A 21,977-nucleotide genomic window follows, 5' to 3' on the forward strand; every position below is an offset into this window, starting at 1 on the left:
GAGTAATATCGCTGACTAATGCCCTACCTAATCTTGAAGTTACATTTCCCACCAATGGGAAACCAAAGATATACAATTTTTGGGAGTTATTGCATGTCTAATGCAAGATTAATTGCCATATTATGAGATCCAATGCAATAATCCTGCAAAAATTACTCGTTTTCGCCCAACGTGGGGCTCGAACCCACGACCCTGAGATTAAGAGTCTCATGCTCTACCGACTGAGCTAGCCGGGCTCCCTCTTTAAAGTAGAATGCAAACTGATCGTTTTTCATTAAGAAAACCAGTTCCTGGATATTCCTCAACTCTTGTTTTTCAAGGAACTTATCATTTATAGATCCCTCAGTGGACAGAGTGTCAAGTAAAAGGAGACAAAATTGAAATGGAAGTTGTGGAAATGTCATTGTGAGATTGCATAAGAACTCAAATTGCTCTCACAAGCTAACGAATACCTAAACCCTTTTGATAAAACCCCTTTAGTTGTTATGATGTGACCATATATGAAAGCCATCTGTGATTTATCTGTTCGTACTATGCAACAAGCTTGGCAATGACAAGTTAAAAATAAAATGTATGTACATTTTAGAATGGAGAATGAGGGCATCAATCCCGCTACCTCTCGCATGCTAAGCGAGCGCTCTACCATTTGAGCTAATTCCCCTGTGTGCTCCCTCAGAATAACATTTCAAAAGTAATGTTAATGCCGGCGACACTTTATTTGACGTCAAATTGCCCATTACATGAGTGTTCAGTTCACTCCTAACTGATGCCTTACCTCCACTTAGGGGATGTTTTACAGTTCAGGTTGGCCTGTTTAGTACTTGAATAGGAGTAATATCGCTGTATGTTAATCTAGACTAATGCCCTACCTAATCTTGAAGTTACATTTCCCACCAATGGGAAACCAAAGATATACACTTTTTGGGAGTTAATGCATGTCTAATGCAAGATTAATTGCCATATTATGAGATCCAATGCAATAATCCTGCAAAAATTACTCGTTTTCGCCCAACGTGGGGCTCGAACCCACGACCCTGAGATTAAGAGTCTCATGCTCTACCGACTGAGCTAGCCGGGCTCCCTCTTTAAAGTAGAATGCAAACTGATCGTTTTTCATTAAGAAAACCAGTTCCTGGATATTCCTCAACTCTTGTTTTTCAAGGAACTTATCATTTATAGATCCCTCAGTGGACAGAGTGTCAAGTAAAAGGAGACAAAAATTGAAATGGAAGTTGTGGAAATGTCATTGTGAGATTGCATAAGAACTCAAATTGCTCTCACAAGCTAACGAATACCTAAACCCTTTTGATAAAACCCCTTTAGTTGTTATGATGTGACCATATATGAAAGCCATCTGTGATTTATCTGTTCTTACTATGCAACAAGCTTGGCAATGACAAGTTAAAAATAAAATGTATGTACATTTTAGAATGGAGAATGCGGGCATCAATCCCGCTACCTCTCGCATGCTAAGCGAGCGCTCTACCATTTGAGCTAATTCCCCTGTGTGCTCCCTCAGAATAACATTTCAAAAGTAATGTTAATGCCTACGACACTTTATTTGACGTCAAATTGCCCATTACATGAGTGTTCAGTTCATTCCTAACTGATGCCTTACCTCCACTTAGGGGATGTTTTACAGTTCAGGTTGGCCTGTTTAGTACTTGAATAGGAGTAATATCGCTTTATGTTAATCTAGACTAATGCCCTACCTAATCTTGAAGTTACATTTCCCACCAATGGGAAACCAAAGATATACAATTTTTGGGAGTTATTGCATGTCTAATGCAAGATTAATTGCCATATTATGAGATCCAATGCAATAATCCTGCAAAAATTACTTGTTTTCGCCCAAAGTGGGGCTCGAACCCAGGACCCTGAGATTAAGAGTCTCATGCTCTACCGACTGAGCTAGCCGGGCTTCCTCTTTAAAGTAGTATGCAAACTGATCATTTTTCATTAAGAAAACCAGTTCCTGGATATTCCTCAACTCTTGTTTTTCAAGGAACTTATCATTTATAGATCCCTCAGTGGACCATATATGAAAGCCATCTGTGATTTATCTGTTCTTACTATGCAACAAGCTTGGCAATGACAAGTTAAAAATAAAATGTATGTACATTTTAGAATGGAGAATGCGGGCATCAATCCCGCTACCTCTCGCATGCTAAGCGAGCGCTCTACCATTTGAGCTAATTCCCCTGTGTGCTCCCTCAGAATAACATTTCAAAAGTAATGTTAATGCCTACGACACTTTATTTGACGTCAAATTGCCCATTACATGAGTGTTCAGTTCACTCCTAACTGATGCCTTACCTCCACTTAGGGGATGTTTTACAGTTCAGGTTGGCCTGTTTAGTACTTGAATAGGAGTAATATCGCTGACTAATGCCCTACCTAATCTTGAAGTTACATTTCCCACCAATGGGAAACCAAAGATATACAATTTTTGGGAGTTATTGCATGTCTAATGCAAGATTAATTGCCATATTATGAGATCCAATGCAATAATCCTGCAAAAATTACTCGTTTTCGCCCAACGTGGGGCTCGAACCCACGACCCTGAGATTAAGAGTCTCATGCTCTACCGACTGAGCTAGCCGGGCTCCCTCTTTAAAGTAGAATGCAAACTGATCGTTTTTCATTAAGAAAACCAGTTCCTGGATATTCCTCAACTCTTGTTTTTCAAGGAACTTATCATTTATAGATCCCTCAGTGGACAGAGTGTCAAGTAAAAGGAGACAAAATTGAAATGGAAGTTGTGGAAATGTCATTGTGAGATTGCATAAGAACTCAAATTGCTCTCACAAGCTAACGAATACCTAAACCCTTTTGATAAAACCCCTTTAGTTGTTATGATGTGACCATATATGAAAGCCATCTGTGATTTATCTGTTCGTACTATGCAACAAGCTTGGCAATGACAAGTTAAAAATAAAATGTATGTACATTTTAGAATGGAGAATGCGGGCATCAATCCCGCTACCTCTCGCATGCTAAGCGAGCGCTCTACCATTTGAGCTAATTCCCCTGTGTGCTCCCTCAGAATAACATTTCAAAAGTAATGTTAATGCCGGCGACACTTTATTTGACGTCAAATTGCCCATTACATGAGTGTTCAGTTCACTCCTAACTGATGCCTTACCTCCACTTAGGGGATGTTTTACAGTTCAGGTTGGCCTGTTTAGTACTTGAATAGGAATAATATCGCTGTATGTTAATCTAGACTAATGCCCTACCTAATCTTGAAGTTACATTTCCCACCAATGGGAAACCAAAGATATACAATTTTTGGGAGTTATTGCATGTCTAATGCAAGATTAATTGCCATATTATGAGATCCAATGCAATAATCCTGCAAAAATTACTCGTTTTCGCCCAACGTGGGGCTCGAACCCAGGACCCTGAGATTAAGAGTCTCATGCTCTACCGACTGAGCTAGCCGGGCTCCCTCTTTAATGTAGTATGCAAACTGATCGTTTTTCATTAAGAAAACCAGTTCCTGGATATTCCTCAACTCTTGTTTTTCAAGGAACTTATCATTTATAGATCCCTCAGTGGACCATATATGAAAGCCATCTGTGATTTATCTGTTCTTACTATGCAACAAGCTTGGCAATGACAAGTTACAAATAAAATGTATGTACATTTTAGAATGGAGAATGCGGGCATCAATCCCGCTACCTCTCGCATGCTAAGCGAGCGCTCTACCATTTGAGCTAATTCCCCTGTGTGCTCCCTCAGAGTAACATTTCAAAAGTAATGTTAATGCCTACGACACTTTATTTGACGTCAAATTGCCCATTACATGAGTGTTCAGTTCACTCCTAACTGATGCCTTACCTCCTCTTAGGGGATGTTTTACAGTTCAGGTTGGCCTGTTTAGTACTTGAATAGGAGTAATATCGCTGACTAATGCCCTACCTAATCTTGAAGTTACATTTCCCACCAATGGGAAACCAAAGATATACAATTTTTGGGAGTTATTGCACGTCTAATGCAAGATTAATTGCCATATTATGAGATCCAATGCAATAATCCTGCAAAAAATACTCGTTTTCGCACAACGTGGGGCTCGAACCCACAACCCTGAGATTAAGAGTCTCATGCTCTACCGACAGAGTTAGCCGGACTCCCTCTTAAAAGTAGAATGCAAACTGATCGTTTTTCATTAAGAAAACCAGTTCCTGGATATTCCTCAACTCTTGTTTTTCAAGGAACTTATCATTTATAGATCCCTCAGTGGACAGAGTGTCAAGTAAAATGAGACAAAATTGAAATGGAAGTTGTGGAAATGTCATTGTGAGATTGCATAAGAACTCAAATTGCTCTCACAAGCTAACGAATACCTAAACCCTTTTGATAAAACCCCTTTAGTTGTTATGATGTGACCATATATGAAAGCCATCTGTGATTTATCTGATGTTACTATGCAACAAGCTTGGCAATGACAAGTTAAAAATAAAATGTATCTACATTTTAGAATGGAGAATGCGGGCATCGATCCCGCTACCTCTCGCATGCTAAGCGAGCGCTCTACCATTTGAGCTAATTCCCCTGTGTGCTCCCTCAGAATAACATTTCAAAAGTAATGTTAATGCCTACCACACTTTATTTGACATCAAATTGCCCATTACATGAGTGTTCAGTTCACTCCTAACTGATGCCTTACCTCCACTTAGGGGATGTTTTACAGTTCAGGTTGGCCTGTTTAGTACTTGAACAGGAGTAATATCGCTGTATGTTAATCTAGACTAATGCCCTACCTAATCTTGAAGTTACATTTCCCACCAATGGGAAACCAAAGATATACAATTTTTGGGAGTTATTGCATGTCTAATGCAAGATTAATTGCCATATTATGAGATCCAATGCAATAATCCTGCAAAAATTACTTGTTTTCGCCCAACGTGGGGCTCGAACCCACGACCCTGAGATTAAGAGTCTCATGCTCTACCAACTGAGCTAGCCGGGCTCCCTCTTTAAAGTAGAATGCACACTGATCGTTTTTCATTAAGAAAACCAGTTCCTGGATATTCCTCAACTCTTGTTTTTCAAGGAACTTATCATTTATAGATCCCTCAGTGGACAGAGTGTCAAGTAAAATGAGACAAAATTGAAATGGAAGTTGTGGAAATGTCATTGTGAGATTGCATAAGAACTCAAATTGCTCTCACAAGCTAACGAATACCTAAACCCTTTTGATAAAACCCCTTTAGTTGTTATGATGTGACCATATATGAAAGCCATCTGTGATTTATCTGTTCTTACTATGCAACAAGCTTGGCAATGACAAGTTAAAAATAAAATGTATCTACATTTTAGAATGGAGAATGCGGGCATCGATCCCGCTACCTCTCGCATGCTAAGCGAGCACTCTACCATTTGAGCTAATTCCCCTGTGTGCTCCCTCAGAATAACATTTCAAAAGTAATGTTAATGCCTACGACACTTTATTTGACGTCAAATTGCCCATTACATGAGTGTTCAGTTCACTCCTAACTGATGCCTTACCTCCACTTAGGGGATGTTTTACAGTTCAGGTTGGCCTGTTTAGTACTTGAATAGGAGTAATATCGCTGTATGTTAATCTAGACTAATGCCCTACCTAATCTTGAAGTTACATTTCCCACCAATGGGAAACCAAAGATATACAATTTTTGGGAGTTATTGCATGTCTAATGCAAGATTAATTGCCATATTATGAGATCCAATGCAATAATCCTGCAAAAATTACTCGTTTTCGCCCAACGTGGGGCTCGAACCCACGACCCTGAGATTAAGAGTCTCATGCTCTACTGACTGAGCTAGCCGGGATCCCTCTTTAAAGTAGTATGCAAACTGATCGTTTTTCATTAAGAAAACCAGTTCCTGGATATTCCTCAACTCTTGTTTTTCAAGGAACTTATCATTTATAGATCCCTCAGTGGACCATATATGAAAGCCATCTGTGATTTATCTGTTCTTACTATGCAACAAGCTTGGCAATGACAAGTTAAAAATAAAATGTATGTACATTTTAGAATGGAGAATGCGGGCATCAATCCCGCTACCTCTCGCATGCTAAGCGAGCGCTCTACCATTTGAGCTAATTCCCCTGTGTGCTCCCTCAGAATAACATTTCAAAAGTAATGTTAATGCCTACGACACTTTATTTGACGTCAAATTGCCCATTACATGAGTGTTCAGTTCACTCCTAACTGATGCCTTACCTCCACTTAGGGGATGTTTTACAGTTCAGGTTGGCCTGTTTAGTACTTGAATAGGAGTAATATCGCTGACTAATGCCCTACCTAATCTTGAAGTTACATTTCCCACCAATGGGAAACCAAAGATATACAATTTTTGGGAGTTATTGCATGTCTAATGCAAGATTAATTGTTATATTATGAGATCCAATGCAATAATCCTGCAAAAATTACTCGTTTTCGCCCAACGTGGGGCTCGAACCCACGACCCTGAGATTAAGAGTCTCATGCTCTACCGACTGAGCTAGCCGGGCTCCCTCTTTAAAGTAGAATGCAAACTGATCGTTTTTCATTAAGAAAACCAGTTCCTGGATATTCCTCAACTCTTGTTTTTCAAGGAACTTATCATTTATAGATCCCTCAGTGGACAGAGTGTCAAGTAAAAGGAGACAAAATTGAAATGGAAGTTGTGGAAATGTCATTGTGAGATTGCATAAGAACTCAAATTGCTCTCACAAGCTAACGAATACCTAAACCCTTTTGATAAAACCCCTTTAGTTGTTATGATGTGACCATATATGAAAGCCATCTGTGATTTATCTGTTCTTACTATGCAACAAGCTTGGCAATGACAAGTTAAAAATAAAATGTATGTACATTTTAGAATGGAGAATGCGGGCATCAATCCCGCTACCTCTCGCATGCTAAGCGAGCGCTCTACCATTTGAGCTAATTCCCCTGTGTGCTCCCTCAGAATAACATTTCAAAAGTAATGTTAATGCCTACGACACTTTATTTGACGTCAAATTGCCCATTACATGAGTGTTCAGTTCATTCCTAACTGATGCCTTACCTCCACTTAGGGGATGTTTTACAGTTCAGGTTGGCCTGTTTAGTACTTGAATAGGAGTAATATCGCTTTATGTTAATCTAGACTAATGCCCTACCTAATCTTGAAGTTACATTTCCCACCAATGGGAAACCAAAGATATACAATTTTTGGGAGTTATTGCATGTCTAATGCAAGATTAATTGCCATATTATGAGATCCAATGCAATAATCCTGCAAAAATTACTTGTTTTCGCCCAAAGTGGGGCTCGAACCCAGGACCCTGAGATTAAGAGTCTCATGCTCTACCGACTGAGCTAGCCGGGCTTCCTCTTTAAAGTAGTATGCAAACTGATCGTTTTTCATTAAGAAAACCAGTTCCTGGATATTCCTCAACTCTTGTTTTTCAAGGAACTTATCATTTATAGATCCCTCAGTGGACCATATATGAAAGCCATCTGTGATTTATCTGTTCTTACTATGCAACAAGCTTGGCAATGACAAGTTAAAAATAAAATGTATGTACATTTTAGAATGGAGAATGCGGGCATCAATCCCGCTACCTCTCGCATGCTAAGCGAGCGCTCTACCATTTGAGCTAATTCCCCTGTGTGCTCCCTCAGAATAACATTTCAAAAGTAATGTTAATGCCTACGACACTTTATTTGACGTCAAATTGCCCATTACATGAGTGTTCAGTTCACTCCTAACTGATGCCTTACCTCCACTTAGGGGATGTTTTACAGTTCAGGTTGGCCTGTTTAGTACTTGAATAGGAGTAATATCGCTGACTAATGCCCTACCTAATCTTGAAGTTACATTTCCCACCAATGGGAAACCAAAGATATACAATTTTTGGGAGTTATTGCATGTCTAATGCAAGATTAATTGTTATATTATGAGATCCAATGCAATAATCCTGCAAAAATTACTCGTTTTCGCCCAACGTGGGGCTCGAACCCACGACCCTGAGATTAAGAGTCTCATGCTCTACCGACTGAGCTAGCCGGGCTCCCTCTTTAAAGTAGAATGCAAACTGATCGTTTTTCATTAAGAAAACCAGTTCCTGGATATTCCTCAACTCTTGTTTTTCAAGGAACTTATCATTTATAGATCCCTCAGTGGACAGAGTGTCAAGTAAAAGGAGACAAAATTGAAATGGAAGTTGTGGAAATGTCATTGTGAGATTGCATAAGAACTCAAATTGCTCTCACAAGCTAACGAATACCTAAACCCTTTTGATAAAACCCCTTTAGTTGTTATGATGTGACCATATATGAATCTGTTCTTACTATGCAACAAGCTTGGCAATGACAAGTTAAAAATAAAATGTATGTACATTTTAGAATGGAGAATGCGGGCATCAATCCCGCTACCTCTCGCATGCTAAGCGAGCGCTCTACCATTTGAGCTAATTCCCCTGTGTGCTCCCTCAGAATAACATTTCAAAAGTAATGTTAATGCCTACGACACTTTATTTGACGTCAAATTGCCCATTACATGAGTGTTCAGTTCATTCCTAACTGATGCCTTACCTCCACTTAGGGGATGTTTTACAGTTCAGGTTGGCCTGTTTAGTACTTGAATAGGAGTAATATCGCTTTATGTTAATCTAGACTAATGCCCTACCTAATCTTGAAGTTACATTTCCCACCAATGGGAAACCAAAGATATACAATTTTTGGGAGTTATTGCATGTCTAATGCAAGATTAATTGCCATATTATGAGATCCAATGCAATAATCCTGCAAAAATTACTTGTTTTCGCCCAAAGTGGGGCTCGAACCCAGGACCCTGAGATTAAGAGTCTCATGCTCTACCGACTGAGCTAGCCGGGCTTCCTCTTTAAAGTAGTATGCAAACTGATCGTTTTTCATTAAGAAAACCAGTTCCTGGATATTCCTCAACTCTTGTTTTTCAAGGAACTTATCATTTATAGATCCCTCAGTGGACCATATATGAAAGCCATCTGTGATTTATCTGTTCTTACTATGCAACAAGCTTGGCAATGACAAGTTAAAAATAAAATGTATGTACATTTTAGAATGGAGAATGCGGGCATCAATCCCGCTACCTCTCGCATGCTAAGCGAGCGCTCTACCATTTGAGCTAATTCCCCTGTGTGCTCCCTCAGAATAACATTTCAAAAGTAATGTTAATGCCTACGACACTTTATTTGACGTCAAATTGCCCATTACATGAGTGTTCAGTTCACTCCTAACTGATGCCTTACCTCCACTTAGGGGATGTTTTACAGTTCAGGTTGGCCTGTTTAGTACTTGAATAGGAGTAATATCGCTGACTAATGCCCTACCTAATCTTGAAGTTACATTTCCCACCAATGGGAAACCAAAGATATACAATTTTTGGGAGTTATTGCATGTCTAATGCAAGATTAATTGCCATATTATGAGATCCAATGCAATAATCCTGCAAAAATTACTCGTTTTCGCCCAACGTGGGGCTCGAACCCAGGACCCTGAGATTAAGAGTCTCATGCTCTACCGACTGAGCTAGCCGGGCTCCCTCTTTAAAGTAGTATGCAAACTGATCGTTTTTCATTAAGAAAACCAGTTCCTGGATATTCCTCAACTCTTGTTTTTCAAGAAACTTATCATTTATAGATCCCTCAGTGGACCATATATGAAAGCCATCTGTGATTTATCTGTTCTTACTATGCAACAAGCTTGGCAATGACAAGTTAAAAATAAAATGTATGTACATTTTAGAATGGAGAATGCGGGCATCAATCCCGCTACCTCTCGCATGCTAAGCGAGCGCTCTACCATTTGAGCTAATTCCCCTGTGTGCTCCCTCAGAATAACATTTCAAAAGTAATGTTAATGCCTACGACACTTTATTTGACGTCAAATTGCCCATTACATGAGTGTTCAGTTCACTCCTAACTGATGCCTTACCTCCACTTAGGGGATGTTTTACAGTTCAGGTTGGCCTGTTTAGTACTTGAATAGGAGTAATATCGCTGACTAATGCCCTACCTAATCTTGAAGTTACATTTCCCACCAATGGGAAACCAAAGATATACAATTTTTGGGAGTTATTGCATGTCTAATGCAAGATTAATTGCCATATTATGAGATCCAATGCAATAATCCTGCAAAAATTACTCGTTTTCACCCAACGTGGGGCTCGAACCCACAACCCTGAGATTAAGAGTCTCATGCTCTACCGACTGAGCTAGCCGGGCTCCCTCTTTAAAGTAGAATGCAAACTGATCGTTTTTCATTAAGAAAACCAGTTCCTGGATATTCCTCAACTCTTGTTTTTCAAGGAACTTATCATTTATAGATCCCTCAGTGGACAGAGTGTCAAGTAAAAGGAGACAAAATTGAAATGGAAGTTGTGGAAATGTCATTGTGAGATTGCATAAGAACTCAAATTGCTCTCACAAGCTAACAAATACCTAAACCCTTTTGATAAAACCCCTTTAGTTGTTATGATGTGACCATATATGAAAGCCATCTGTGATTTATCTGTTCTTACTATGCAACAAGCTTGGCAATGACAAGTTAAAAATAAAATGTATGTACATTTTAGAATGGAGAATGCGGGCATCGATCCCGCTACCTCTCGCATGCTAAGCGAGCGCTCTACCATTTGAGCTAATTCCCCTGTGTTTTCCCTCAGAATAACATTTCAAAAGTAATGTTAATGCCTACGACACTTTATTTGACGTCAAATTGCCCATTACATGAGTGTTCAGTTCACTCCTAACTGATGCCTTACCTCCACTTAGGGGATGTTTTACAGTTCAGGTTGGCCTGTTAAGTACTTGAATAGGAGTAATATCGCTGTATGTTAATCTAGACTAATGCCCTACCTAATCTTGAAGTTACATTTCCCACCAATGGGAAACCAAAGATATACAATTTTTGGGAGTTATTGCATGTCTAATGCAAGATTAATTGTCATATTATGAGATCCAATGCAATAATCCTGCAAAAATTACTCGTTTTCACCCAATGTGGGGCTCGAACCCAGGACCCTGAGATTAAGAGTCTCATGCTCTACCGACTGAGCTAGCCGGGCTCCCTCTTTAAAGTAGTATGCAAACTGATCGTTTTTCATTAAGAAAACCAGTTCCTGGATATTCCTCAACTCTTGTTTTTCAAGGAACTTATCATTTATAGATCCCTCAGTGGACCATATATGAAAGCCATCTGTGATTTATCTGTTCTTACTATGCAACAAGCTTGGCAATGACAAGTTAAAAATAAAATGTATGTACATTTTAGAATGGAGAATGCGGGCATCAATCCCGCTACCTCTCGCATGCTAAGCGAGCGCTCTACCATTTGAGCTAATTCCTCTGTGTGCTCCCTCAGAATAACATTTCAAAAGTAATGTTAATGCCTACGACACTTTATTTGACGTCAAATTGCCCATTACATGAGTGTTCAGTTCACTCCTAACTGATGCCTTACCTCTACTTAGGGGATGTTTTACAGTTCAGGTTGGCCTGTTTAGTACTTGAATAGGAGTAATATCGCTGACTAATGCCCTACCTAATCTTGAAGTTACATTTCCCACCAATGGGAAACCAAAGATATACAATTTTTGGGAGTTATTGCATGTCTAATGCAAGATTAATTGCCACAATATGAGATCCAATGCAATAATCCTGCAAAAATTACTCGTTTTCGCCCAACGTGGGGCTCGAACCCACGACCCTGAGATTAAGAGTCTACATGCTCTACCGACTGAGCTAGCCGGGCTCCCTCTTTAAAGTAGAATGCAAACTGATCGTTTTTCATTAAGAAAACCAGTTCCTGGATATTCCTCAACTCTTGTTTTTCAAGGAACTTATCATTTATAGATCCCTCAGTGGACAGAGTGTCAAGTAAAAGGAGACAAAATTGAAATGGAAGTTGTGGAAATGTCATTGTGAGATTGCATAAGAACTCAAATTGCTCTCACAAGCTAACGAATACCTAAACCCTTTTGATAAAACCCCTTTAGTTGTTATGATGTGACCATATATGAAAGCCATCTGTGATTTATCTGTTCTTACTATGCAACAAGCTTGGCAATGACAAGTTAAAAATAAAATGTATGTACATTTTAAAATGGAGAATGCGGGCATCGATCCCGCTACCTCTCGCATGCTAAGCGAGCGCTCTACCATTAGAGCTAATTCCCCTGTGTGCTCACTCAGAATAACATTTCAAAAGTAATGTTAATGCCTACCACACTTTATTTGACGTCAAATTGCCTATTACATGAGTGTTCAGTTCACTCCTAACTGATGCCTTACCTCCACTTAGGGGATGTTTTACAGTTCAGGTTGGCCTGTTTCGTACTTGAATAGGAGTAATATCGCTGTATGTTAATCTAGACTAATGCCCTACCTAATCTTGAAGTTACATTTCCCACCAATGGGAAACCAAAGATATACACTTTTTGGGAGTTAATGCATGTCTAATGCAAGATTAATTGCCATATTATGAGATCCAATGCAATAATCCTGCAAAAATTACTCGTTTTCGCCCAACGTGGGGCTCGAACCCACGACCCTGAGATTAAGAGTCTCATGCTCTACCGACTGAGCTAGCCGGGCTCCCTCTTTAAAGTAGAATGCAAACTGATCGTTTTTCATTAAGAAAACCAGTTCCTGGATATTCCTCAACTCTTGTTTTTCAAGGAACTTATCATTTATAGATCCCTCAGTGGACAGAGTGTCAAGTAAAAGGAGACAAAATTGAAATGGAAGTTGTGGAAATGTCATTGTGAGATTGCATAAGAACTCAAATTGCTCTCACAAGCTAACAAATACCTAAACCCTTTTGATAAAACCCCTTTAGTTGTTATGATGTGACCATATATGAAAGCCATCTGTGATTTATCTGTTCTTACTATGCAACAAGCTTGGCAATGACAAGTTAAAAATAAAATGTATGTACATTTTAGAATGGAGAATGCGGGCATCGATCCCGCTACCTCTCGCATGCTAAGCGAGCACTCTACCATTTGAGCTAATTCCCCTGTGTTTTCCCTCAGAATAACATTTCAAAAGTAATGTTAATGCCTACGACACTTTATTTGACGTCAAATTGCCCATTACATGAGTGTTCAGTTCACTCCTAACTGATGCCTTACCTCCACTTAGGGGATGTTTTACAGTTCAGGTTGGCCTGTTAAGTACTTGAATAGGAGTAATATCGCTGTATGTTAATCTAGACTAATGCCCTACCTAATCTTGAAGTTACATTTCCCACCAATGGGAAACCAAAGATATACAATTTTTGGGAGTTATTGCATGTCTAATGCAAGATTAATTGCCATATTATGAGATCCAATGCAATAATCCTGCAAAAATTACTCGTTTTCGCCCAACGTGGGGCTCGAACCCACGACCCTGAGATTAAGAGTCTCATGCTCTACCGACTGAGCTAGCCGGGCTCCCTCTTTAAAGTAGAATGCAAACTGATCGTTTTTCATTAAGAAAACCAGTTCCTGGATATTCCTCAACTCTTGTTTTTCAAGGAACTTATCATTTATAGATCCCTCAGTGGACAGAGTGTCAAGTAAAAGGAGACAAAATTGAAATGGAAGTTGTGGAAATGTCATTGTGAGATTGCATAAGAACTCAAATTGCTCTCACAAGCTAACGAATACCTAAACCCTTTTGATAAAACCCCTTTAGTTGTTATGATGTGACCATATATGAAAGCCATCTGTGATTTATCTGTTCTTACTATGCAACAAGCTTGGCAATGACAAGTTAAAAATAAAATGTATGTACATTTTAGAATGGAGAATGCGGGCATCAATCCCGCTACCTCTCGCATGCTAAGCGAGCGCTCTACCATTTGAGCTAATTCCCCTGTGTGCTCCCTCAGAATAACATTTCAAAAGTAATGTTAATGCCTACGACACTTTATTTGACGTCAAATTGCCCATTACATGAGTGTTCAGTTCATTCCTAACTGATGCCTTACCTCCACTTAGGGGATGTTTTACAGTTCAGGTTGGCCTGTTTAGTACTTGAATAGGAGTAATATCGCTTTATGTTAATCTAGACTAATGCCCTACCTAATCTTGAAGTTACATTTCCCACCAATGGGAAACCAAAGATATACAATTTTTGGGAGTTATTGCATGTCTAATGCAAGATTAATTGCCATATTATGAGATCCAATGCAATAATCCTGCAAAAATTACTTGTTTTCGCCCAAAGTGGGGCTCGAACCCAGGACCCTGAGATTAAGAGTCTCATGCTCTACCGACTGAGCTAGCCGGGCTTCCTCTTTAAAGTAGTATGCAAACTGATCGTTTTTCATTAAGAAAACCAGTTCCTGGATATTCCTCAACTCTTGTTTTTCAAGGAACTTATCATTTATAGATCCCTCAGTGGACCATATATGAAAGCCATCTGTGATTTATCTGTTCTTACTATGCAACAAGCTTGGCAATGACAAGTTAAAAATAAAATGTATGTACATTTTAGAATGGAGAATGCGGGCATCAATCCCGCTACCTCTCGCATGCTAAGCGAGCGCTCTACCATTTGAGCTAATTCCCCTGTGTGCTCCCTCAGAACAACATTTCAAAAGTAATGTTAATGCCTACGACACTTTATTTGACGTCAAATTGCCCATTACATGAGTGTTCAGTTCACTCCTAACTGATGCCTTACCTCCACTTAGGGGATGTTTTACAGTTCAGGTTGGCCTGTTTAGTACTTGAATAGGAGTAATATCGCTGACTAATGCCCTACCTAATCTTGAAGTTACATTTCCCACCAATGGGAAACCAAAGATATACAATTTTTGGGAGTTATTGCATGTCTAATGCAAGATTAATTGCCATATTATGAGATCCAATGCAATAATCCTGCAAAAATTACTCGTTTTCGCCCAACGTGGGGCTCGAACCCAGGACCCTGAGATTAAGAGTCTCATGCTCTACCGACTGAGCTAGCCGGGCTCCCTCTTTAAAGTAGTATGCAAACTGATCGTTTTTCATTAAGAAAACCAGTTCCTGGATATTCCTCAACTCTTGTTTTTCAAGGAACTTATCATTTATAGATCCCTCAGTGGACCATATATGAAAGCCATCTGTGATTTATCTGTTCTTACTATGCAACAAGCTTGGCAATGACAAGTTAAAAATAAAATGTATGTACATTTTAGAATGGAGAATGCGGGCATCAATCCCGCTACCTCTCGCATGCTAAGCGAGCGCTCTACCATTTGAGCTAATTCCCCTGTGTGCTCCCTCAGAATAACATTTCAAAAGTAATGTTAATGCCTACGACACTTTATTTGACGTCAAATTGCCCATTACATGAGTGTTCAGTTCACTCCTAACTGATGCCTTACCTCCACTTAGGGGATGTTTTACAGTTCAGGTTGGCCTGTTTAGTACTTGAATAGGAGTAATATCGCTGACTAATGCCCTACCTAATCTTGAAGTTACATTTCCCACCAATGGGAAACCAAAGATATACAATTTTTGGGAGTTATTGCATGTCTAATGCAAGATTAATTGCCATATTATGAGATCCAATGCAATAATCCTGCAAAAATTACTCGTTTTCGCCCAACGTGGGGCTCGAACCCACGACCCTGAGATTAAGAGTCTCATGCTCTACCGACTGAGCTAGCCGGGCTCCCTCTTTAAAGTAGAATGCAAACTGATCGTTTTTCATTAAGAAAACTAGTTCCTGGATATTCCTCAACTCTTGTTTTTCAAGGAACTTATCATTTATAGATCCCTCAGTGGACAGAGTGTCAAGTAAAAGGAGACAAAATTGAAATGGAAGTTGTGGAAATGTCATTGTGAGATTGCATAAGAACTCAAATTGCTCTCACAAGCTAACAAATACCTAAACCCTTTTGATAAAACCCCTTTAGTTGTTATGATGTGACCATATATGAAAGCCATCTGTGATTTATCTGTTCTTACTATGCAACAAGCTTGGCAATGACAAGTTAAAAATAAAATGTATGTACATTTTAGAATGGAGAATGCGGGCATCGATCCCGCTACCTCTCGCATGCTAAGCGAGCGCTCTACCATTTGAGCTAATTCCCCTGTGTTTTCCCTCAGAATAACATTTCAAAAGTAATGTTAATGCCTACGACACTTTATTTGACGTCAAATTGCCCATTACATGAGTGTTCAGTTCACTCCTAACTGATGCCTTACCTCCACTTAGGGGATGTTTTACAGTTCAGGTTGGCCTGTTAAGTACTTGAATAGGAGTAATATCGCTGTATGTTAATCTAGACTAATGCCCTACCTAATCTTGAAGTTACATTTCCCACCAATGGGAAACCAAAGATATACAATTTTTGGGAGTTATTGCATGTCTAATGCAAGATTAATTGCCATATTATGAGATCCAATGCAATAATCCTGCAAAAATTACTCGTTTTCGCCCAACGTGGGGCTCGAACCCAGGACCCTGAGATTAAGAGTCTCATGCTCTACCGACTGAGCTAGCCGGGCTCCCTCTTTAAAGTAGTATGCAAACTGATCGTTTTTCATTAAGAAAACCAGTTCCTGGATATTCCTCAACTCTTGTTTTTCAAGGAACTTATCATTTATAGATCCCTCAGTGGACCATATATGAAAGCCATCTGTGATTTATCTGTTCTTACTATGCAACAAGCTTGGCAATGACAAGTTAAAAATAAAATGTATGTACATTTTAGAATGGAGAATGCGGGCATCAATCCCGCTACCTCTCGCATGCTAAGCGAGCGCTCTACCATTTGAGCTAATTCCCCTGTGTGCTCCCTCAGAATAACATTTCAAAAGTAATGTTAATGCCTACGACACTTTATTTGACGTCAAATTGCCCATTACATGAGTGTTCAGTTCACTCCTAACTGATGCCTTACCTCCACTTAGGGGATGTTTTACAGTTCAGGTTGGCCTGTTTAGTACTTGAATAGGAGTAATATCGCTGACTAATGCCCTACCTAATCTTGAAGTTACATTTCCCACCAATGGGAAACCAAAGATATACAATTTTTGGGAGTTATTGCATGTCTAATGCAAGATTAATTGCCACAATATGAGATCCAATGCAATAATCCTGCAAAAATTACTCGTTTTCGCCCAACGTGGGGCTCGAACCCACGACCCTGAGATTAAGAGTCTACATGCTCTACCGACTGAGCTAGCCGGGCTCCCTCTTTAAAGTAGAATGCAAACTGATCGTTTTTCATTAAGAAAACCAGTTCCTGGATATTCCTCAACTCTTGTTTTTCAAGGAACTTATCATTTATAGATCCCTCAGTGGACAGAGTGTCAAGTAAAAGGAGACAAAATTGAAATGGAAGTTGTGGAAATGTCATTGTGAGATTGCATAAGAACTCAAATTGCTCTCACAAGCTAACGAATACCTAAACCCTTTTGATAAAACCCCTTTAGTTGTTATGATGTGACCATATATGAAAGCCATCTGTGATTTATCTGTTCTTACTATGCAACAAGCTTGGCAATGACAAGTTAAAAATAAAATGTATGTACATTTTAAAATGGAGAATGCGGGCATCGATCCCGCTACCTCTCGCATGCTAAGCGAGCGCTCTACCATTAGAGCTAATTCCCCTGTGTGCTCACTCAGAATAACATTTCAAAAATAATGTTAATGCCTACCACACTTTATTTGACGTCAAATTGCCTATTACATGAGTGTTCAGTTCACTCCTAACTGATGCCTTACCTCCACTTAGGGGATGTTTTACAGTTCAGGTTGGCCTGTTTTGTACTTGAATAGGAGTAATATCGCTGTATGTTAATCTAGACTAATGCCCTACCTAATCTTGAAGTTACATTTCCCACCAATGGGAAACCAAAGATATACACTTTTTGGGAGTTAATGCATGTCTAATGCAAGATTAATTGCCATATTATGAGATCCAATGCAATAATCCTGCAAAAATTACTTGTTTTCGCCCAAAGTGGGGCTCGAACCCAGGACCCTGAGATTAAGAGTCTCATGCTCTACCGACTGAGCTAGCCGGGCTTCCTCTTTAAAGTAGTATGCAAACTGATCGTTTTTCATTAAGAAAACCAGTTCCTGGATATTCCTCAACTCTTGTTTTTCAAGGAACTTATCATTTATAGATCCCTCAGTGGACCATATATGAAAGCCATCTGTGATTTATCTGTTCTTACTATGCAACAAGCTTGGCAATGACAAGTTAAAAATAAAATGTATGTACATTTTAGAATGGAGAATGCGGGCATCAATCCCGCTACCTCTCGCATGCTAAGCGAGCGCTCTACCATTTGAGCTAATTCCCCTGTGTGCTCCCTCAGAACAACATTTCAAAAGTAATGTTAATGCCTACGACACTTTATTTGACGTCAAATTGCCCATTACATGAGTGTTCAGTTCACTCCTAACTGATGCCTTACCTCCACTTAGGGGATGTTTTACAGTTCAGGTTGGCCTGTTTAGTACTTGAATAGGAGTAATATCGCTGACTAATGCCCTACCTAATCTTGAAGTTACATTTCCCACCAATGGGAAACCAAAGATATACAATTTTTGGGAGTTATTGCATGTCTAATGCAAGATTAATTGCCATATTATGAGATCCAATGCAATAATCCTGCAAAAATTACTCGTTTTCGCCCAACGTGGGGCTCGAACCCAGGACCCTGAGATTAAGAGTCTCATGCTCTACCGACTGAGCTAGCCGGGCTCCCTCTTTAAAGTAGTATGCAAACTGATCGTTTTTCATTAAGAAAACCAGTTCCTGGATATTCCTCAACTCTTGTTTTTCAAGGAACTTATCATTTATAGATCCCTCAGTGGACCATATATGAAAGCCATCTGTGATTTATCTGTTCTTACTATGCAACAAGCTTGGCAATGACAAGTTAAAAATAAAATGTATGTACATTTTAGAATGGAGAATGCGGGCATCAATCCCGCTACCTCTCGCATGCTAAGCGAGCGCTCTACCATTTGAGCTAATTCCCCTGTGTGCTCCCTCAGAATAACATTTCAAAAGTAATGTTAATGCCTACGACACTTTATTTGACGTCAAATTGCCCATTACATGAGTGTTCAGTTCACTCCTAACTGATGCCTTACCTCCACTTAGGGGATGTTTTACAGTTCAGGTTGGCCTGTTTAGTACTTGAATAGGAGTAATATCGCTGACTAATGCCCTACCTAATCTTGAAGTTACATTTCCCACCAATGGGAAACCAAAGATATACAATTTTTGGGAGTTATTGCATGTCTAATGCAAGATTAATTGCCATATTATGAGATCCAATGCAATAATCCTGCAAAAATTACTCGTTTTCGCCCAACGTGGGGCTCGAACCCACGACCCTGAGATTAAGAGTCTCATGCTCTACCGACTGAGCTAGCCGGGCTCCCTCTTTAAAGTAGAATGCAAACTGATCGTTTTTCATTAAGAAAACTAGTTCCTGGATATTCCTCAACTCTTGTTTTTCAAGGAACTTATCATTTATAGATCCCTCAGTGGACAGAGTGTCAAGTAAAAGGAGACAAAATTGAAATGGAAGTTGTGGAAATGTCATTGTGAGATTGCATAAGAACTCAAATTGCTCTCACAAGCTAACAAATACCTAAACCCTTTTGATAAAACCCCTTTAGTTGTTATGATGTGACCATATATGAAAGCCATCTGTGATTTATCTGTTCTTACTATGCAACAAGCTTGGCAATGACAAGTTAAAAATAAAATGTATGTACATTTTAGAATGGAGAATGCGGGCATCGATCCCGCTACCTCTCGCATGCTAAGCGAGCGCTCTACCATTTGAGCTAATTCCCCTGTGTTTTCCCTCAGAATAACATTTCAAAAGTAATGTTAATGCCTACGACACTTTATTTGACGTCAAATTGCCCATTACATGAGTGTTCAGTTCACTCCTAACTGATGCCTTACCTCCACTTAGGGGATGTTTTACAGTTCAGGTTGGCCTGTTAAGTACTTGAATAGGAGTAATATCGCTGTATGTTAATCTAGACTAATGCCCTACCTAATCTTGAAGTTACATTTCCCACCAATGGGAAACCAAAGATATACAATTTTTGGGAGTTATTGCATGTCTAATGCAAGATTAATTGCCATATTATGAGATCCAATGCAATAATCCTGCAAAAATTACTCGTTTTCGCCCAACGTGGGGCTCGAACCCAGGACCCTGAGATTAAGAGTCTCATGCTCTACCGACTGAGCTAGCCGGGCTCCCTCTTTAAAGTAGTATGCAAACTGATCGTTTTTCATTAAGAAAACCAGTTCCTGGATATTCCTCAACTCTTGTTTTTCAAGGAACTTATCATTTATAGATCCCTCAGTGGACCATATATGAAAGCCATCTGTGATTTATCTGTTCTTACTATGCAACAAGCTTGGCAATGACAAGTTAAAAATAAAATGTATGTACATTTTAGAATGGAGAATGCGGGCATCAATCCCGCTACCTCTCGCATGCTAAGCGAGCGCTCTACCATTTGAGCTAATTCCCCTGTGTGCTCCCTCAGAATAACATTTCAAAAGTAATGTTAATGCCTACGACACTTTATTTGACGTCAAATTGCCCATTACATGAGTGTTCAGTTCACTCCTAACTGATGCCTTACCTCCACTTAGGGGATGTTTTACAGTTCAGGTTGGCCTGTTTAGTACTTGAATAGGAGTAATATCGCTGACTAATGCCCTACCTAATCTTGAAGTTACATTTCCCACCAATGGGAAACCAAAGATATACAATTTTTGGGAGTTATTGCATGTCTAATGCAAGATTAATTGCCACAATATGAGATCCAATGCAATAATCCTGCAAAAATTACTCGTTTTCGCCCAACGTGGGGCTCGAACCCACGACCCTGAGATTAAGAGTCTACATGCTCTACCGACTGAGCTAGCCGGGCTCCCTCTTTAAAGTAGAATGCAAACTGATCGTTTTTCATTAAGAAAACCAGTTCCTGGATATTCCTCAACTCTTGTTTTTCAAGGAACTTATCATTTATAGATCCCTCAGTGGACAGAGTGTCAAGTAAAAGGAGACAAAATTGAAATGGAAGTTGTGGAAATGTCATTGTGAGATTGCATAAGAACTCAAATTGCTCTCACAAGCTAACGAATACCTAAACCCTTTTGATAAAACCCCTTTAGTTGTTATGATGTGACCATATATGAAAGCCATCTGTGATTTATCTGTTCTTACTATGCAACAAGCTTGGCAATGACAAGTTAAAAATAAAATGTATGTACATTTTAAAATGGAGAATGCGGGCATCGATCCCGCTACCTCTCGCATGCTAAGCGAGCGCTCTACCATTAGAGCTAATTCCCCTGTGTGCTCACTCAGAATAACATTTCAAAAATAATGTTAATGCCTACCACACTTTATTTGACGTCAAATTGCCTATTACATGAGTGTTCAGTTCACTCCTAACTGATGCCTTACCTCCACTTAGGGGATGTTTTACAGTTCAGGTTGGCCTGTTTCGTACTTGAATAGGAGTAATATCGCTGTATGTTAATCTAGACTAATGCCCTACCTAATCTTGAAGTTACATTTCCCACCAATGGGAAACCAAAGATATACACTTTTTGGGAGTTAATGCATGTCTAATGCAAGATTAATTGCCATATTATGAGATCCAATGCAATAATCCTGCAAAAATTACTCGTTTTCGCCCAACGTGGGGCTCGAACCCACGACCCTGAGATTAAGAGTCTCATGCTCTACCGACTGAGCTAGCCGGGCTCCCTCTTTAAAGTAGAATGCAAACTGATCGTTTTTCATTAAGAAAACCAGTTCCTGGATATTCCTCAACTCTTGTTTTTCAAGGAACTTATCATTTATAGATCCCTCAGTGGACAGAGTGTCAAGTAAAAGGAGACAAAATTGAAATGGAAGTTGTGGAAATGTCATTGTGAGATTGCATAAGAACTCAAATTGCTCTCACAAGCTAACAAATACCT

At 39.4% G+C, this 21,977-nt stretch overlaps 27 non-coding genes across 27 annotated transcripts; all 27 read right to left on the reverse strand.

Moving 5' to 3' along the window:
• Positions 1 to 163: 163 nt before the first annotated feature.
• TRNAK-CUU (transfer RNA lysine (anticodon CUU)) lies at positions 164 to 236 on the reverse strand. Its single transcript has one exon. It is a non-coding gene; the product is annotated as a tRNA-Lys (tRNA).
• Positions 237 to 1,005: 769 nt separating this feature from the next.
• Positions 1,006 to 1,078, reverse strand: TRNAK-CUU (transfer RNA lysine (anticodon CUU)). The gene has a single exon. It is a non-coding gene; the product is annotated as a tRNA-Lys (tRNA).
• A 1,455-nt stretch (positions 1,079 to 2,533) lies between these two features.
• On the reverse strand, positions 2,534 to 2,606 carry TRNAK-CUU (transfer RNA lysine (anticodon CUU)). The gene has a single exon. It is a non-coding gene; the product is annotated as a tRNA-Lys (tRNA).
• A 769-nt stretch (positions 2,607 to 3,375) lies between these two features.
• Positions 3,376 to 3,448, reverse strand: TRNAK-CUU (transfer RNA lysine (anticodon CUU)). The gene has a single exon. It is a non-coding gene; the product is annotated as a tRNA-Lys (tRNA).
• Positions 3,449 to 4,485: 1,037 nt separating this feature from the next.
• On the reverse strand, positions 4,486 to 4,558 carry TRNAA-AGC (transfer RNA alanine (anticodon AGC)). Its single transcript has one exon. It is a non-coding gene; the product is annotated as a tRNA-Ala (tRNA).
• A 344-nt stretch (positions 4,559 to 4,902) lies between these two features.
• On the reverse strand, positions 4,903 to 4,975 carry TRNAK-CUU (transfer RNA lysine (anticodon CUU)). Its single transcript has one exon. It is a non-coding gene; the product is annotated as a tRNA-Lys (tRNA).
• Positions 4,976 to 5,327: 352 nt separating this feature from the next.
• On the reverse strand, positions 5,328 to 5,400 carry TRNAA-AGC (transfer RNA alanine (anticodon AGC)). Its single transcript has one exon. It is a non-coding gene; the product is annotated as a tRNA-Ala (tRNA).
• A 1,029-nt stretch (positions 5,401 to 6,429) lies between these two features.
• Positions 6,430 to 6,502, reverse strand: TRNAK-CUU (transfer RNA lysine (anticodon CUU)). Its single transcript has one exon. It is a non-coding gene; the product is annotated as a tRNA-Lys (tRNA).
• Positions 6,503 to 7,956: 1,454 nt separating this feature from the next.
• Positions 7,957 to 8,029, reverse strand: TRNAK-CUU (transfer RNA lysine (anticodon CUU)). The gene has a single exon. It is a non-coding gene; the product is annotated as a tRNA-Lys (tRNA).
• A 1,438-nt stretch (positions 8,030 to 9,467) lies between these two features.
• Positions 9,468 to 9,540, reverse strand: TRNAK-CUU (transfer RNA lysine (anticodon CUU)). Its single transcript has one exon. It is a non-coding gene; the product is annotated as a tRNA-Lys (tRNA).
• A 612-nt stretch (positions 9,541 to 10,152) lies between these two features.
• Positions 10,153 to 10,225, reverse strand: TRNAK-CUU (transfer RNA lysine (anticodon CUU)). Its single transcript has one exon. It is a non-coding gene; the product is annotated as a tRNA-Lys (tRNA).
• A 352-nt stretch (positions 10,226 to 10,577) lies between these two features.
• TRNAA-AGC (transfer RNA alanine (anticodon AGC)) lies at positions 10,578 to 10,650 on the reverse strand. Its single transcript has one exon. It is a non-coding gene; the product is annotated as a tRNA-Ala (tRNA).
• Positions 10,651 to 11,679: 1,029 nt separating this feature from the next.
• TRNAK-CUU (transfer RNA lysine (anticodon CUU)) lies at positions 11,680 to 11,753 on the reverse strand. The gene has a single exon. It is a non-coding gene; the product is annotated as a tRNA-Lys (tRNA).
• A 769-nt stretch (positions 11,754 to 12,522) lies between these two features.
• TRNAK-CUU (transfer RNA lysine (anticodon CUU)) lies at positions 12,523 to 12,595 on the reverse strand. Its single transcript has one exon. It is a non-coding gene; the product is annotated as a tRNA-Lys (tRNA).
• A 352-nt stretch (positions 12,596 to 12,947) lies between these two features.
• TRNAA-AGC (transfer RNA alanine (anticodon AGC)) lies at positions 12,948 to 13,020 on the reverse strand. The gene has a single exon. It is a non-coding gene; the product is annotated as a tRNA-Ala (tRNA).
• Positions 13,021 to 13,364: 344 nt separating this feature from the next.
• On the reverse strand, positions 13,365 to 13,437 carry TRNAK-CUU (transfer RNA lysine (anticodon CUU)). Its single transcript has one exon. It is a non-coding gene; the product is annotated as a tRNA-Lys (tRNA).
• A 1,454-nt stretch (positions 13,438 to 14,891) lies between these two features.
• On the reverse strand, positions 14,892 to 14,964 carry TRNAK-CUU (transfer RNA lysine (anticodon CUU)). The gene has a single exon. It is a non-coding gene; the product is annotated as a tRNA-Lys (tRNA).
• A 612-nt stretch (positions 14,965 to 15,576) lies between these two features.
• Positions 15,577 to 15,649, reverse strand: TRNAK-CUU (transfer RNA lysine (anticodon CUU)). Its single transcript has one exon. It is a non-coding gene; the product is annotated as a tRNA-Lys (tRNA).
• Positions 15,650 to 16,001: 352 nt separating this feature from the next.
• TRNAA-AGC (transfer RNA alanine (anticodon AGC)) lies at positions 16,002 to 16,074 on the reverse strand. Its single transcript has one exon. It is a non-coding gene; the product is annotated as a tRNA-Ala (tRNA).
• Positions 16,075 to 16,418: 344 nt separating this feature from the next.
• On the reverse strand, positions 16,419 to 16,491 carry TRNAK-CUU (transfer RNA lysine (anticodon CUU)). The gene has a single exon. It is a non-coding gene; the product is annotated as a tRNA-Lys (tRNA).
• A 612-nt stretch (positions 16,492 to 17,103) lies between these two features.
• Positions 17,104 to 17,177, reverse strand: TRNAK-CUU (transfer RNA lysine (anticodon CUU)). Its single transcript has one exon. It is a non-coding gene; the product is annotated as a tRNA-Lys (tRNA).
• A 1,454-nt stretch (positions 17,178 to 18,631) lies between these two features.
• Positions 18,632 to 18,704, reverse strand: TRNAK-CUU (transfer RNA lysine (anticodon CUU)). The gene has a single exon. It is a non-coding gene; the product is annotated as a tRNA-Lys (tRNA).
• A 612-nt stretch (positions 18,705 to 19,316) lies between these two features.
• Positions 19,317 to 19,389, reverse strand: TRNAK-CUU (transfer RNA lysine (anticodon CUU)). Its single transcript has one exon. It is a non-coding gene; the product is annotated as a tRNA-Lys (tRNA).
• A 352-nt stretch (positions 19,390 to 19,741) lies between these two features.
• Positions 19,742 to 19,814, reverse strand: TRNAA-AGC (transfer RNA alanine (anticodon AGC)). The gene has a single exon. It is a non-coding gene; the product is annotated as a tRNA-Ala (tRNA).
• Positions 19,815 to 20,158: 344 nt separating this feature from the next.
• On the reverse strand, positions 20,159 to 20,231 carry TRNAK-CUU (transfer RNA lysine (anticodon CUU)). Its single transcript has one exon. It is a non-coding gene; the product is annotated as a tRNA-Lys (tRNA).
• Positions 20,232 to 20,843: 612 nt separating this feature from the next.
• Positions 20,844 to 20,917, reverse strand: TRNAK-CUU (transfer RNA lysine (anticodon CUU)). The gene has a single exon. It is a non-coding gene; the product is annotated as a tRNA-Lys (tRNA).
• Positions 20,918 to 21,686: 769 nt separating this feature from the next.
• Positions 21,687 to 21,759, reverse strand: TRNAK-CUU (transfer RNA lysine (anticodon CUU)). The gene has a single exon. It is a non-coding gene; the product is annotated as a tRNA-Lys (tRNA).
• Between the last annotated feature and the right edge of the window lie 218 nt (positions 21,760 to 21,977).

The sequence above is a fragment of the Lissotriton helveticus genome, chromosome 1_2, assembly GCF_964261635.1.
Source record: "Lissotriton helveticus chromosome 1_2, aLisHel1.1, whole genome shotgun sequence".
Classification (NCBI taxonomy): Eukaryota; Metazoa; Chordata; class Amphibia; order Caudata; family Salamandridae; genus Lissotriton; species Lissotriton helveticus.